The sequence below is a fragment of the Vicugna pacos genome, unplaced genomic scaffold (assembly GCF_048564905.1).
Source record: "Vicugna pacos unplaced genomic scaffold, VicPac4 scaffold_19, whole genome shotgun sequence".
NCBI lineage: Eukaryota > Metazoa > Chordata > Mammalia > Artiodactyla > Camelidae > Vicugna > Vicugna pacos.
The window spans coordinates 26,405,207-26,420,713 of record NW_027328740.1 but is presented as its reverse complement, the minus strand read 5'-3'; the positions used below and the strand labels follow the sequence as shown (position 1 = coordinate 26,420,713).

General features: G+C 33.0%; 1 long non-coding RNA gene across 1 annotated transcript; it reads left to right on the top strand.

Moving 5' to 3' along the window:
* The first annotated feature begins 341 nt into the window (after positions 1-341).
* LOC140693282 (uncharacterized) lies at positions 342-1,881 on the top strand. Its single transcript, XR_012069005.1, has 2 exons — positions 342-601; positions 1,555-1,881. It is a non-coding gene; the product is annotated as an uncharacterized lncRNA (long non-coding RNA).
* The last annotated feature ends 13,626 nt before the right edge of the window (positions 1,882-15,507 follow it).

Genomic DNA, 15,507 nt, shown 5'->3' with positions numbered 1-15,507 from the left:
TCTGTGCTGGCCCGCCAAAGCAGCATTTGAAGCTGCAGTGCTCAAAATTATGCAGATTAGAAATGTAGTTGTAGAAAATGTTATTTGAGATGGCACATGTTTCTACAGAAATTCAAGTTTTGTCTCCTAAATATGGACCAACTGCTTCAGGAATGTACAGTAGATCTCTATTGTGTGATGAAACATTCCCTGGGGACTTGGACTTGAGGTCTACGAGTGAGGAAAATGTTTTTCAGAATTTGTCTGAAGAATCCCTGATAAAAAGGCCATGTTACAAACATTGTGTCTCTGAACCAGATGAAGATAATGATTTTCGTTCTCTGACATATCCAAGAATACTCCGGAAAATGGCTGGGAATGACCAATTTAAATCCATCTGTTGGGATGATAATGGAACTTCCATAGTGATGGATGAAGATGCCTTTATGAAGGAAGTTTTGGAAAGAAAGTCTCCTTTCAGAATATTTGAACCTGGAAGTAAGAAAGTTTAGTTAGAGAGCTTAACCTTTATGGATTCAGTAAAGAGCAGCAGAATTTTCGAAGATCTGCTTTTCTAGCTGACTTTCAGGCAGAAGAAAAAGTAGTCTCTGTTTTAAGCAAGGTATTATGAAATTTTAGTTACCACTTGGTAACTTATATATAAAATTTTATTTTGTACATCAATCTATGGTAATATATATGTAAAACAAGATTTTGAAAAATGTACAAAACTATTAAAACTAAAATACTTTATTTTTCAAAAAAATGAGGACAGTGTCTTATGTAGTCAAGATTATGAGAAATTTGCTTACAACTATGAATCTTACCACAAATTTAAATAAACGTATTAAAACTGCTTTTAAAAAGTGGCATTCACCGTTACTGCAAATGCTAACTTCATAAATTTGATGACTATACTATTTAAAAGGTATTTTCCAAATAAGGAACTTCAAAATATCGTCAGCAATGTTCATATTTTGATGATAATATCTTTGCATAGTAAACGTGAATTCTGAGGTTTTATAGGTTAGGCTTATTGTAGTCTTGTATTTCAGTTTAAAATATTACTAAAATCTTTCTCCTTTGGTTGTAGCATCAGTTCTATCATAATCCAAATTTTAAACTAGGCTGTCCCCTGATTTCAGTGAGTATAAAAGGAATAGTTGGGATTAAAAATGCCTCTCTGGTGGCTTCATTGGCTGAAGATTTCAAAAAGAAGCACTTAAAGCAGGGGGTAATGTGGACACTCATAATTCAGATTTTGTGGCTGACAATAGAGGAGAAAGTGTATTTTTACCTTCTGCAAATTTAAACATGATTCTAATAAGAAAGCCCTCTACTAGCCACATAAATGGTGATACGAATACCCTGATCAGAGGTGATTTTTCTCCTCTTTGATCAATGTCATTTAGACATCCAGACCAAATTGCAATGGATCAACGTGCTATTTTAAATCAGTTGACCACTATCCACGGGCACTCTCAAAGCAGCTACAATGAAGCAAATGGCCGTGTTGTGAACTTCATTACAACTACAACTTCTAATTCTCAGTACAGCACCTTATCTCCCATACAGTGCAATTATTTTGGACTGATGGAGGAACCTCCTACTTTTCCAAATGGATATCACAACATATCTCGCAATGAAGGTCGTTTTTCTAAACTTCAACCAGGTATCAACCCACGGTTTCCAGTGCCAGAGATAGCCAATACATCAGCTACTTCTTTTTCAAGGCCAAATCATCAGCCATCTTCAGCTTATGAACGTCATCCTTATTACAACTGATCTACCAGAGGACTACCAGATTATGCAGGATAACAAAGATTAAAATTGATGTTGGCAAATGTCGACAAATATCTGCAATATTCTTATTTGAACAATAAACATAGATGTGTACCTGTATTTTCCTTATATTTTTTAAGTAGACTTAAGTGTTAAATGGGAGATTAAGTTACCATTTAAAGAAAAAAAGAGATATTTGGTTCATATGATCATTTGATGGAAAAATATGGGAGTAAATTTAAATAATTTCTTGTAAGGAAGAAGAGAAAATGGAAGATTTTGGGAAAAGACTAAAACATGGAGAGAGGGAAAAGTACTAATTGGTTTCTGGTTCATATTGGAAAGTATCAAAAGTGATAAGTTAGGATAAGTTGGAACAGGAGATAAATGACGGAACTGGCCCAGGGATCCTGGTCTCGATTATGTCATCCCTGGAATCATAAAGGTCACATGATATAGTCCCAGATGGCACATTCATCATGTGGTAGAATTTAAGAAGCAATTTTATCTATGGTGTTCTTTGTGCTGTTCTCAAAGCATTCCAATTGGTGCTTTCATTTCCTGCCCTCAAGTGTCTACACTATATCTTCTAGTCAATACTTTATGTTACTTTTATGTTCCAGCCAAATACAAGCTTAAGTCCTCAGGGTGGCACTATACGCCTTTCTATATCTAACCCCAGAAACTCAACTTAGTTTTGTTATTTCTTTATAAATTTGGCATCTGAGTACCTTGGCATATCTTAATGTTTCACTGTATCTGGAGATATATCCAGGCAAATGCTTGTCAACTATGTTAGCTGCAACCTCACCACTTTTTCTTCAGCTCATCATTGAGCTTAGAGTGTTCTCATTTTACCTACTTAGACTTTCCCAGTCTCAGCACAGAAGCCACCTCCTCCAGATGTTTTCTGTCTATCCCCCCTTCCTTGTCTAACTTGGATACCGGCACAGAAAGCACAGCACATGCCACAGAATGCATTTTATTATTTAGTGAATGAAAAATACATGTTGACTTTAAGCAAAATCTACTTTCCTGAAACAACAAAACTCTCATGGTTTTCAAACTATTTCGTTATGTTCTTTACTCTTCACCACAAACTAGCTCTTTTCATAGCCCAAGGACTAGTCACTCAAGAGAGTAAGTGGATGTTGGTACAGGAGACAAAGTATTATTTTCTTCTTCATTCATACCTCCAGAAACCAAAAGCACTAAATTCCCATTTGGTGCATTTTTTCCTGTCTCTTCATCACCCACCCACCCCAAAATTGCTGATTCTCTTCCCCATGTAAATAACTATACTGACTTCTAATAAATTTACTTCTTAGAATCAGAGCTTTGTCCAGAAGAGGCAGTGCCATTGCAAACATTTAATGTAGGTTCATACACCCCACAGAAATTGTGCCCCTTCTAACCTTCACACAGTAAGTATCTAAGTGGTACTTGCCCGTTGGTTGGGGTGGTCATATTCAGTTACCAAATTGCAATCTAAAATGTGTGGACTCAAAGGAGGTGAGAGTGGTGGAATTAAAAATTTGTTCAACTGCAAGAATACCAAATTTCTGCAGATATTAAGAAATATAAAATATTCACGGAAGGCTTTGTCTATTTCCCATTAAATTATAATAAAAGTGAAGCATTTTCAGAATGTGAAATGCTAGAAATATTGTAGGCAAAGTCAGGGAGCCTAAGGCTTCTGCTCACAATCATGCAGCAAGTGTCAACTGATAAGACTGAAATGGCAAGATTGAGTCCTGAAAATGTGTCACCTGTTGTGAAGAAAGCCTTTGATAATCTTGAGAAAGGGCAAGTGAGCCAGGGTAAGTTCTAGCAACATGCAACCATTATGACCTTTACCAAGAGAATAAAAAGGCCCACTTGCAGCAGGAGAACTGTGTCTGCACAGCACTGGTTGTTCTTACAACAGAAACATCAAGCTTTTAAATTTGTCAGCTCAGCTCAGATGGTGGCTATGTTGTTTTTTGCATTAGCAGTCTGGGCTTCAGATGGGCTTGTTCAGCAGCTAGTTTCCAGCTCTCTTGTCAGACAGTGGGTCTTAGCGTGATCATCATAACAAGGATCTATACTGATAAGTCAAAATCTACAGTTTACTTTCAAAATTAGAAATTCTAAAGAAGAATATTGTTTGTCCATCTGTAGTTTTCTACCTGTGAAAATCTAGACTATTGGCAAATGTACAAAATTTGGGTGGTGCTGTGAAAACTATTCTCTGCGCTGTGCCCACTGAATACTTCCCACTAATAACTACAAATCTGTCTACCATTTTGTGTGTGTATGAAGATGGTTTGTTAAGAAGTAACTAAGTTTTTTTTAGTTGAGTCATCAGTGAATTATTCTTCTGCATCTGGCAGAATCTCTGTGAATTAAGAGTTTCACTGAGCCACCAGGTTTTCTTCCGATCAGGGAGTGGTAGATTAAATTTCTCCCAGTATACTAATTGTTAACTGTTCATTGAATCCAGAGCTGATCCTAAGGTCAAGCCACTGAACCCTTGAATTGGACTGAGACATATATATTCTCCAGTTCACAGAGCCCATCACAGACTGTGTCTTATTTTTAATTTAAGCTTATGTCTAATTTTTTTTAATTCTAATTTTTGACATAACTTATTTTGGTTTTGAACACCCCGTGACAAATTTATAGAGGCTGAACTACTGACTTATTCCAGTTTACCTAGAAATAGAAATAACCTTTCTTTCCTTGGACTACCTGGAATAGAGTGAGCATAGTCATCATTTTGAAAGCAGTACTCAGTGCTAATAATGCAGAACCATTACACTTATTTGCCCAGCAATTGAGCTAGAATGTTTGTTGTGGATCTCAGTGATTATTCTCACATACCCTAATGCAACCATGAGAAAACACCACATTGTTATCCAAAATCAAGTCTTTGTCAGTATTGCATTCCTATTGCATAAAAGTTAAGAATTGTAGGAGTTCTGAGATTTTATCATACTGAGATTTTTAGCTACCTAGCATGTTCATTTTTTACCTATGCTGTCAGGGAGATGAGACCATAGGTCACAAACAGTGAACCTAATCACTCACAGCAAGAGCAGCCAGTTTTAAATTTGTATCCATTCCCTAAACTCAGATGAATACACAGAATGAAATTTTGTCGCCTACAGAAGCAGTAGGCTTTTAACATGTAGAAAGATAAAGGCATGGTAAAACACTAATTTTATAAGTATCTTTATGTAAAATATTTTAGAATCACTTATTTATTACTATCTTTACCTATGATAAGTATATCATGACTCAAGATTACTTGCTGCAAAAACAATCATGAGAAATTTCATGGGAAAAATTACCATTGATTTTCCATTTTTTCTTCCGCTTTTATTGAGATATAATTGTCATAAAACATTGTGTGAGTTTAGGTGCACAAGATATTGATTTGATTTACAAGTATCTTGAAATTAATATCAAGGCAACTTTAGGGAGAATTCATTATATCATTTAGATACAATATAAAAGAAATACTATTTGTCTATTGGTCGTGATGAGGAACCTCATTGTATACTCTCTTAACAACATTCATATAGAACATAAAGCAGTATTTATTGTAATTTTCATGTTACTACGGACATCCCTAAAACACGTTTATTTTACGGCTGTAGATTTGTAGCTCTTGAATGCATTAATCAATTCTCTTTCCCAAACCCTGCCTCTGTTAACTACAAATCTAATTATTTTCTATCAGTATGTTTGTCTTTGAAATGTACTTTAATCTATAACACTCTGTTAGTTTCTCTTACACAACATACCCTTTGCTATTTTTAATATATTTCAAACTGATCACCAGAATATATCTAGTTATGATATGTTGCTATTTAAAGATATTTCATAGTCATTGACTATTCCCCATACAGTACATTTCTTGCCCCTGACTCATTTAATTTGCAACTGCAAAATTTTCTCTCTTCATTTTCCTCAGCTTTACTTTTTCCTCACCCCATTTCCCTCCGTCTTGTGAACAACCTGTTTCTTTCTATATCTATAACTCCTTTTCTGTGTTGTTTTGTTCATTTGTTTAAAATTACAAATATGAGTAAAATCATTCAGCATTTGTCATTTTCATTCTGAGATATTTCACTTAGCATATACCGTCTTTGTCTACCCATTTCTTGCAAATGACAAGAAATTATTCTTTTTATACCTGAGTAATTACCCATTGTAATTTTATGTGTGTGTGTGCATATATATATATATATATATATATATATATATATACACAAACACATAGGGCATATATATACATTGTGTGTATATATATATATAAATATAGATAAATCTGTAGTTAATATTTGTGGATATATATACTATAAACACACATCTTCTTTATCCATCATTTATTGATGAGCAATTAATCTGCTTCTATATCCTGTCTATTGTGAATATTGCTGCAGTGAGTATAGGGTTGAAATTATATTTACTAATTAGTGTTTTTATTTTCTTGAAATAAGTATCCAGGTATAGACATGTTGGATTATATTTCATTTTTAATTTTTAGATAAGGTTCCACGTTGTTTTCCACAGTGGCAGCACATATTTACATTCACTCCAGTAGTGCATCAGGGTTGTTTGTCATACATCCTCACCAACACTTATGTTTGTTAACTTTTTGATAATAGTCATCTGACAGGAGTGACATAAGCTCTCATTGTGTTTTGGTCATGCATTTTTCTGATGGTTAGTGATTTTGATCGGTTTCATGTGCTTGTTGGTAACATTTCCCCCATTGTATATTCATTTTTTGTAATGGGCCAAATGACAATAACTGTCTGATTTCATTTTCAGGCATTCTTTGTGTTCCATTATTCTGTTTGTTCTGTGCCACTACCATATTTTCTTTCTTACTGTAGATTTGTATTATAGTTTAAAATCAGGGACAGTGATAATTCCCATTTGTTCTTTCTCAAAGTTGTTTGTGTTTTTAGTTTGTTTGTATTCTTTACTTCTTTTTTTTCAGTGATTTCAACTCATTTGTGTTTACATGTAAATTTTAGAATTATTTTCTGTAAGTGTCTGAAAATGCCCTTGGTATTTCGATAGGCACTGAATTTAATTTGTGAATATTCTTGGCTAATACTGTCATTTAAACATTTTTTTCCTCATCTATGAACACAGAATATCCTTTCATGTGTTTGCATTATCTTCAATTTCTGTTATAAATATTTTATAGTGTTCTGAGTACAGGTCTTTTACCTCCTTGGCTGGATAAATTTTTGATTTTTCTTTGGTATTGCAAGTGTAAATGAGGCAGTTCCTTCACTTTCTCTATCTGTTAGCTTGTTGTTAGTGTGTAGAAATGCAAGATTTCTGTATGTTAATTTTACATTCTGAAATTTTACCAAATGCATTGATAAGACCTAGTAGTTTCATGGCATCATTTTTAGGATTTCTGTTTAATGTATGTAATCTGCAAACAGATTCTTTTACTCCTTTTCTGAAATAGCTATATTTTATTTACTTTTATTTTGGATAGCTATGGCTAGAATTTCCATTACTAGACTGAATAATAGAAGTAAGAATGAGCATTCTTGTCTTCTTCCAGCTCTTATTGGAGAGGATTTCAGCTTTTAATCAGTGAGTGTCATGTTAGCTGAGCTTTTGTCATATATGACCTTAACTGTGTTGAGGTATGTTTCCTCATGCCCACTTTGAGGAGAAATATATTCATAAATAGATACTGAATTTGTCAAAATACTTTATGACTCTATTGAGGTGTCCATATAATTTTTATTCTTCAATTTGTTAGTGTGGTGCATCTGATTAATTTGTGGGTATTGAATCACTTTTGCGTCCATGGAATAAAATGAACTTAAACATAATGTATAACCCTCTTAATGTACTGTTTGATTTGCTAATATTTTAGTGATGATTTTCACATCTATGCTTATCATTACTATTTAACCTGTAATTTTTTGAGGTATTTGTTCCAGTTTTAGTTGTAGTGTGATACAGAAATATCGGGTAGGAAGCCTCCCTTCCTCTCGAAATTTTTGGAATTCTCTGAGAAGTATAGGTGATTGTTCTTTAAATGTTTGCAGAAATCACCTGTGAAGCTGTCAAGGCCTGGAATTTTGTTTCTTGGGAGATTTTGTTTAATTACATATTCAATTTCATAAGTGATAATCTGTTCATATTTTCTTACTCATGCCATTCTGGAGATTAGCTCTTTCTAAGAAATTGTCCATTTCTCCTAGGGTTTTCATTTTATTGGCATATAATTTGCTGTATCGTCTTATGATGCTCTGTATTTCTATGATATAAGTTGTAACTTCTCATTTATTTCTCAGTTTATTAATCTGTACTCTCTTTTTTGCTCATGTGTCTGGTTAAAGTCTAACAACTATATTTATCTTTCAAAAGCCATTATTAATTTGATTAAATGTTTCTATATTTAATCTTTATTTTATTTAATTATGTCCTGTCCTTTCACCTGTCTTTCCTTTACTAACATGTTTGTTTTAAATTTTGGTAAAACTTTTGTTTGTAAGAATATAAGATTGAGATGTTTCTTATTTGTATAAGTGGGATTATTTTGCTGTAAGCATCCCTATTAATACTGTTTTTGTTATACCCCATGGATTTTGTTTCTGTTGTCATTTGTCTTTATATATTTTTTCTTTGATTTATACAGCAATCCATTTGTTGCTAATATTGTATGATTTATCTTCCATACTTTAGTATTTTTCTCAGGTTTTTCCCTTTAGTAAATTTCTATTCTCACAGAATCCATAAGTTTCTTCACAAAACAAAGAGAAAATAATAAAATTTATACATACATCTGAAACACCCAAATTTTCTAAAATTATTTTAAAAAATGAACAAAGATGTGGTTATTACCCTCCCTGATTTTATAACATACTACAAAGCTACAGTAATCAATACATTAAAATATGGCACTTAAAGAAACACATAAATCAATGGAACAAAATAAAGAGTCCAAAAATTAACCCACACACATATGGTCAATTAGTTTACAATGATGGATGCAAGTGTACACAATGGAAAAAAAGCAGTCTCTTCAACAAGTAGCTCTGAGAAATCTTGACAGTATATGAAAAAGGAAGATGGAAGAGCACTTCCTTCCACAGTATACAAAATGAGATAACAATGGATTAATTTCCTAAATGTAAAGCCCGAAACTATACAATTTCTGACTAAGAACAGGAGCAGAACTGACTTTGAGATAAATCATAGCAATGTGTATTTTTGTTCTGTCTCCAAATTAAAAAAAAAATGAAAACTAACAATTACAGTTTTTAGTTTACTGAGGAAAAAAATATATGTACTATGTGATATAGGGAATTTACTTCTTGTATAAATGTGAAGTGAAAACCTTTTGCAAAGCAAAGGAAACCTTCAGCAAGACATATGATAAAAGACAGAATAGAAGGAAAAATTTCAGATAATGAGAACAACAAGATGTCAATATCCGTAATATATGTATAGCATATTAGACTCACTATTTATCAATCAAAGACCCCAACTTGAAAACAGTTGAAGAATCTTCATGGAAACTTTTCAAAAATAGACATGTGGATGATTTTCATGCACATATAAGTATACATAACATTGCTATTCATTAGGAAAACATAAATCAAAACCAGAATGGAATATAATCTCACAGCAACCAAAATGGCTATTAACAAATAGTCTACCAATGATAAAAATTAATAAGAATTTGATAAGAGAGAACCCAGGTACACTGTTGGTGGAAATATAAATTGATGTATCCACTAGTATAAAAATGTGGACAGTGCTCAGAAAACTAGTAATAGAATCATAATATGTTGCAGCAATTCCTCTTTTTGGTATAAATCTGAAATAAATGAAAACATTAACTTAAAGGATATATTACCCCCAAAGTTCTTAACATCATCATTTATAGCAGCCAAGGATAGAAGCACAAATCAACTGCACATCAACAGATGATTGGCTGAAGTAGATGTTAGACATAGATAACATAATATATACTTAGTCATTGTAAATTAAAAAATAAAATTCCACCATTTGGAACAATGTGAATGGACCCAGAAAGTGTTGCACATAGGAAAATAAGTCATACAGAGAAAAACAATCTACATTGTAACTTAAATGAGGAAAATAAAGATAAAAGAGAAATAATCATAAAAAAACAGAAACAGAATCACTTATATATGTGTACTTTACCAAGTAGTGGTTTCCTGTGGAGAAAGGGAAAAAGGATGGAGAAGACAGAAACGTGCAAGCTACTACTAATAAATTAGAGAACCAACAGGGCTATATTTAGAGCATAGAGAAATATTTTAATAATTTAATTGATTTTAAAGAGATTATATAGATATATTTTAGTAAAATGTGCATGTAAGTGGGAAAAATATTGAAGAAAATAACCCAGTAAAATCAAATTATTTTGCAGTACTATGACATTAAGGGAGGTGATTTGTTCACTTTATTTTGTGTTCTTATAATGTCCTTAGTAGAATTTAAGCTTTTAATTGAAAAAGTATATACTTTTAAAAGTGACATGTTTAAACTATTTTTGTCTTTCCCCTTACATCTACAGTCATTAAAACTTTCAAATCTCAATAAAAATAAATACAACACAAAACAATACTACAGAACGCATGTGAAAAGGTGAAGTTTGGTGTAATAAAACACTCAAAGAGGCTGAACTGAGGGAAGAGCAGATTTGATGTCTGCAACCAAGGCCCCATGACTAAGATATCTGAGTCCACAAGTTCAGAGGACCCAGTAGAAACAGGGTCTCAGTGGTTCACACAGCTTCGGCCTCCAACTGCACCAGTACTTATGGTCACAGGTAACTAGGAGGGAGCCACAAAGGAGACAGAAATTCCATCTTTCAGACCCTCAGACATTCATGACACTGTCCCTACTCCCCATTCACAGTGGTGGAGACAAGTTACATTGCAAAACTGGACATGGCAAAGACACTTGCCCGATTCCAAATACCAACCTGTCTTTACACCTTTCCTCATTGTGCTCACTGAATCTCAAGGGATATCAAATAAAAGGAAGGTTTCGCCTCCCAGTGACAACAGTGGCATTAACTACCAGAGAAGTGTAAGAAGTGACAATGAAAGCACATCTTTTATCCAGACAGTAGTGTCTGGAAAGTGCCATTTTGAAATATTATCAGAAGTAGCTCACGTAAGTAAAACCAAAAGTTGTGCCATATTGCAAACTACCAGAAACAAAAACACGGACTCCAACTCCAAATCTGTTATTTAGTGTCATCAGAGCAATAATTTACCAAGATCATGACCAATCACAGTTACATTTTAAGGCACACACAATCACTGAAAGACACACACATACAATGACACAGACACAGACAAACACGCACACGCACCTGAACACACACACACACACACACACACACACACACACAATGTCAACCCTGCAGCAAACAAACTTAAAGTCATGGTATATTGCCATGTAACTAATACTCAATCCAAATAGATGTCATACAGAAACTAAATACACAAAACAAAACTCAGTTTAGCGAGCCCAGGAATAAATGAAATGATGATAAGGAATACATTACCAAAGAGACTGAAACTATAAAATAACCAAACATTATTGGAGGACCAGGAGAACTTAATAAATGAGATGAGGAACGCAACAGAAAGCAATGGAAGTAGGCTGTCTTTGTGGAAGAGAGATTAGCAAACTCAGCAATACAAAACTAGAAATTATAGGAGAGGGCAGAGATACAAGATATTAAAAAGTGAGGAAATTCTACAATAGCTTTCAGACTTCCTCAGGAAGTGCACATTAGAGTGGAATCCTGGAGGGATAAGAAATTTAGAAGGCAGCTGATGGTTTATTTAAAGAAGTGATAGTTGATAACTTCCCGAACCTGTGTAAGGAACTGATATACAAGTCCGTGAGCCAACAAAACACCAATAACTTTAAGACAAAGGGACCTCCTTCAAGATACGTCATATGCAAATTGGCAAGTCAATGACAGAGAAAAAATTTTAAAGGCAGCCAAAAAAATTATGATAATTTACAAAGGAACCCCCATTAGGCTATCAGCAAATTTCTGAGCTGAAAACATAGGCCAATATTAAATAAAATGACATTTTCAAACTAATGAAATAAGAAATCACTCACCCAATAATACTTACACAGTTATCATTTAGATATAAAGTGAAAATTAAGACTTTAACAGAGAATCAAAACCTGAATGTGTTGAAAAAAACAAAATGGATACACCTTATAAGAGGGGAAAAAAAGAAATCTACTAAGAAATATAAAATGGCAAAAATATGCAAAACATTGACCAAAATGCTAAGGAGAGACCATGAGAAACGTGCAAATGTTTCTTTGGTTATGTTTTTAAATGCTACTATACTATATGGATTAAAGAGAGGAAAACACGAAATCAGTTGAAATAAATATTGATATTTCAAACTGGTAACATGTTTACAACAGTAAAAGAAATAATTTGAAACAGTAATCATAAATGTAAAGAGTAACAATAAAACAATATTAAAGGAAGATGCTATCAGCAGAAAAAGGACTAAATTTTACATGAGATGTTTTATATTTAATTGAAGTATAGTAGATGTAATATATTGTGTAGTTTCAGATGTACAGCATAGTGATTCCAACTACTTTGAATATTATATTGCATTATGAATTATTACAATAATTGTAACATACACTTATTTAAAGTATTGTGTATATTTCCATGATCTATACAGATTACCCTTATGGCTTCTCTCCTTTATGTATACTACTTTGTATCTCTCAATGTCTTACTATTAAATTCTCTTTCCCTTCCCTTTGGTAAATATAAAGTTTTCCATATATCTTTGAGTCTGCTTAAGTTTTGTCTACCTAAACTCTTTACCTCTCTATCATGTCTCTGTCTGTCTATCTATCTGTCTATCTATCTATCTATCATTTATGTATATATCTAATCTTTTATCTATTTAACTGTCATCTATCAATAGATAGCTATAGATAGCTGTACACAGATATTTGTTATTCTTTAAATTCCACATATAAATTATATTATATACTTTTGACTTTATCTAAGTTACTTCACTAGCACAATATTTTCTAGGTCCATTCATGATACTGAAATAGCAATGTGTTATGCTTTTTCATGGCTGTGTAATATTGCATTGAATATTTAAAGAAACATATATTCTTAAGTCCATAGTCTACTTTGGACACTTGGATTAATTCCCTGTCTTTCATAAAATAAACAGTGCTGTTGTGAATATTGGTTCTTCTAAATTTAGGGTGCTTTCCACAGATTTTTCCAAGGAGAGGTAATACTGGGTCATATGGTAGTTAACTTGTTAGTTTTTAAACAAATCTCAATACTGTTTTCCATAGAAGATATATCAATTTACATTCATACCAAGAATATACAAGAGATTTGTTACCTCCACATCGTGTCCAACACTTACTATTTGTAGACTATTTGATAATAGCCGTTTGACTAGTGTGAAGTGATACCTCATTGTGGTTTTGTTTTGTAATTACCTATTAAATAGAAATGTTGAGCAATTTTATCACTTGCCTGTTACTCATCTGAATGTTTTCTTTGGAAAATTAGTAAGTCAGGTACTCTGCCCTTGTTTTCGATTGGGTTTTTGTTTTTCACCTTGAGTTGTGTAACCTAAATCCATGTTACATCTACTAACCTACATCTATTAACCCCTGCTCACTTTCATTGTTTGCAAACATGTTCTCCAAATACACCGGCAGCGTTTTAATTTCATTGATAGTGTCCTTAGCTGTGCAGAAATTTTCAAGTTTGTTTAGGTCCCACTTGCTTATTTTTGCTTTTATTTCTTTTGTCTTAGGAGACTGATATAAGAAAATATTCCTATGAAATATATCCAATAGGGTATCACCTATATTCCCTTCTGGCAGTTTTATAGTATCAGGTCTTTCATTTAGCTCCTTAATACACTTGGAGTTTATTTTTGTATATGATGTCAGGGAATGCTCTAATTTCACTTTTACATGTAGATGTCCAGCTTTCCCAACACCGTCCATTGACGAGACTTTCTTTTCTTCATTGTGTTCTCTTGCCTATTTTATCATAGATTCATTGCTCATAGGTGTGTGGAAATATTTCTAGGCTCTCTATCTAATTTTATTGATTATATATCTGTGCCAATGAAATACTGTTTTTATTACTGTAGGTTTTTAGAATAGTAAGGTATCCGGGAGGATTATACCTCCAGATTTGTTGTTTTCCGGTTCTGTGGAAAATACTGCAGCTTCGTAACAGGCATTGCACTAAATCCTTTGGTTTCTTTGTGTAGTACGGCCATGTTAATAATATTAACTCTTTGAATCCAAGACCACAAGACATCTTTCCATTTCTTTGAATCATTTTTGATTTCTTTGTCAATATTTTACAATTTTCAGTGTGTATATTTTTCGCATATATGGTTACATTTGTTCCAAGATATTTGGGCGAATGTGGTTTTAAATATTATTGCTTTCAACGTCGATTTAATGGTATCTCATGATTAATATGGAGAAATGCCAGAGACTTCTTTACATTAATCTTGTACCCTGTTCCCTTGGTGAAATTTTTTATTGTTCATAATAGTCAGTGTGGAGCCCTTAGGTCTTTCTATGTAGATTGTTATGCCATCAATACTGGTGACAATTTTGCCTCTTTCTTTCCATTTTGTGTTTCTTTTTCTTCTTTTTCTTTTCCTTTCCTTTCTTCTATTACTATTGAACAGAAGTGGTGAGATTAGGAATCCTTGTCTTGTTCCCGAATTTACACAGAAGGCTTTCAGCCATTCCCCTGGGTACTATAAATTGTTATAAATGGCCTTTAGTATGTTGAGAGATGTTCCCATTGTACTCAGTTTCATAATTCTGATCATGATGTATGTTGAATTTTGTCTAATACTCTTTCTGTGTGTATTGAAATGGTCCTGTGAATTTTGTCCGTCCTTTATTAAATATGTTTCATGCTGATTGACTTGTGTATGTTGAACCATCCTTGTGACTCTGGAAGGAATCCAACTGATCATCGTGTATAATCCTTTCTATGTATTGCTGGATTCATTTGTTGATGTTTTTCGAGGATTTTTGAATGTATATTCATCAAGGATTTTGTCTTAACATTTTCATTTTTTTTTTTTTGGTAGTGTCACTGACGGGTTTTGGTATCATGGTATTGTTGGCCTCATAGAATAACTTTGGGAATTTTCTTTCCTCCTTCATTTTTTTGAAATATTTGTGACAACAGAGGTTTTAGTGAAGGCATCCAGGCATTTTGTTCAAGGGGTATTTTTAAAATTATATATTTTATTTAACTTATACTGATTGCTCTTTTCAAGTTTTCAGATTTCTCTTTATTCAGTGTTGGCAGTCTGAACGTTTCAAGTAATTTGTCCATTTCTTTAATGTCGTCCAGTTGGTTGACACGTAACTGCTCAGAGTGCTTTCATAAACTTTGTTTGTATTTCTGTAATATCACATATTATTTCTAATGTTTCATTTATTATTTTTTTTGGGTCCACTGTCTGTTTTTCTTGATAAGCCTGACTAAATGCTTATCAATTTGTTAATATTTTTAAGAAAAAAGCTGTTGATTTTATGATTTTTAATTTATTTTTAAATTTATTTTATATTTATTTTCAACCTAATCATTAAAGATTTCACGTTCTACCGCCTTTGGGTTTTGTTTGTCCTTATTTCTCGTTATTTTGGGTGGTA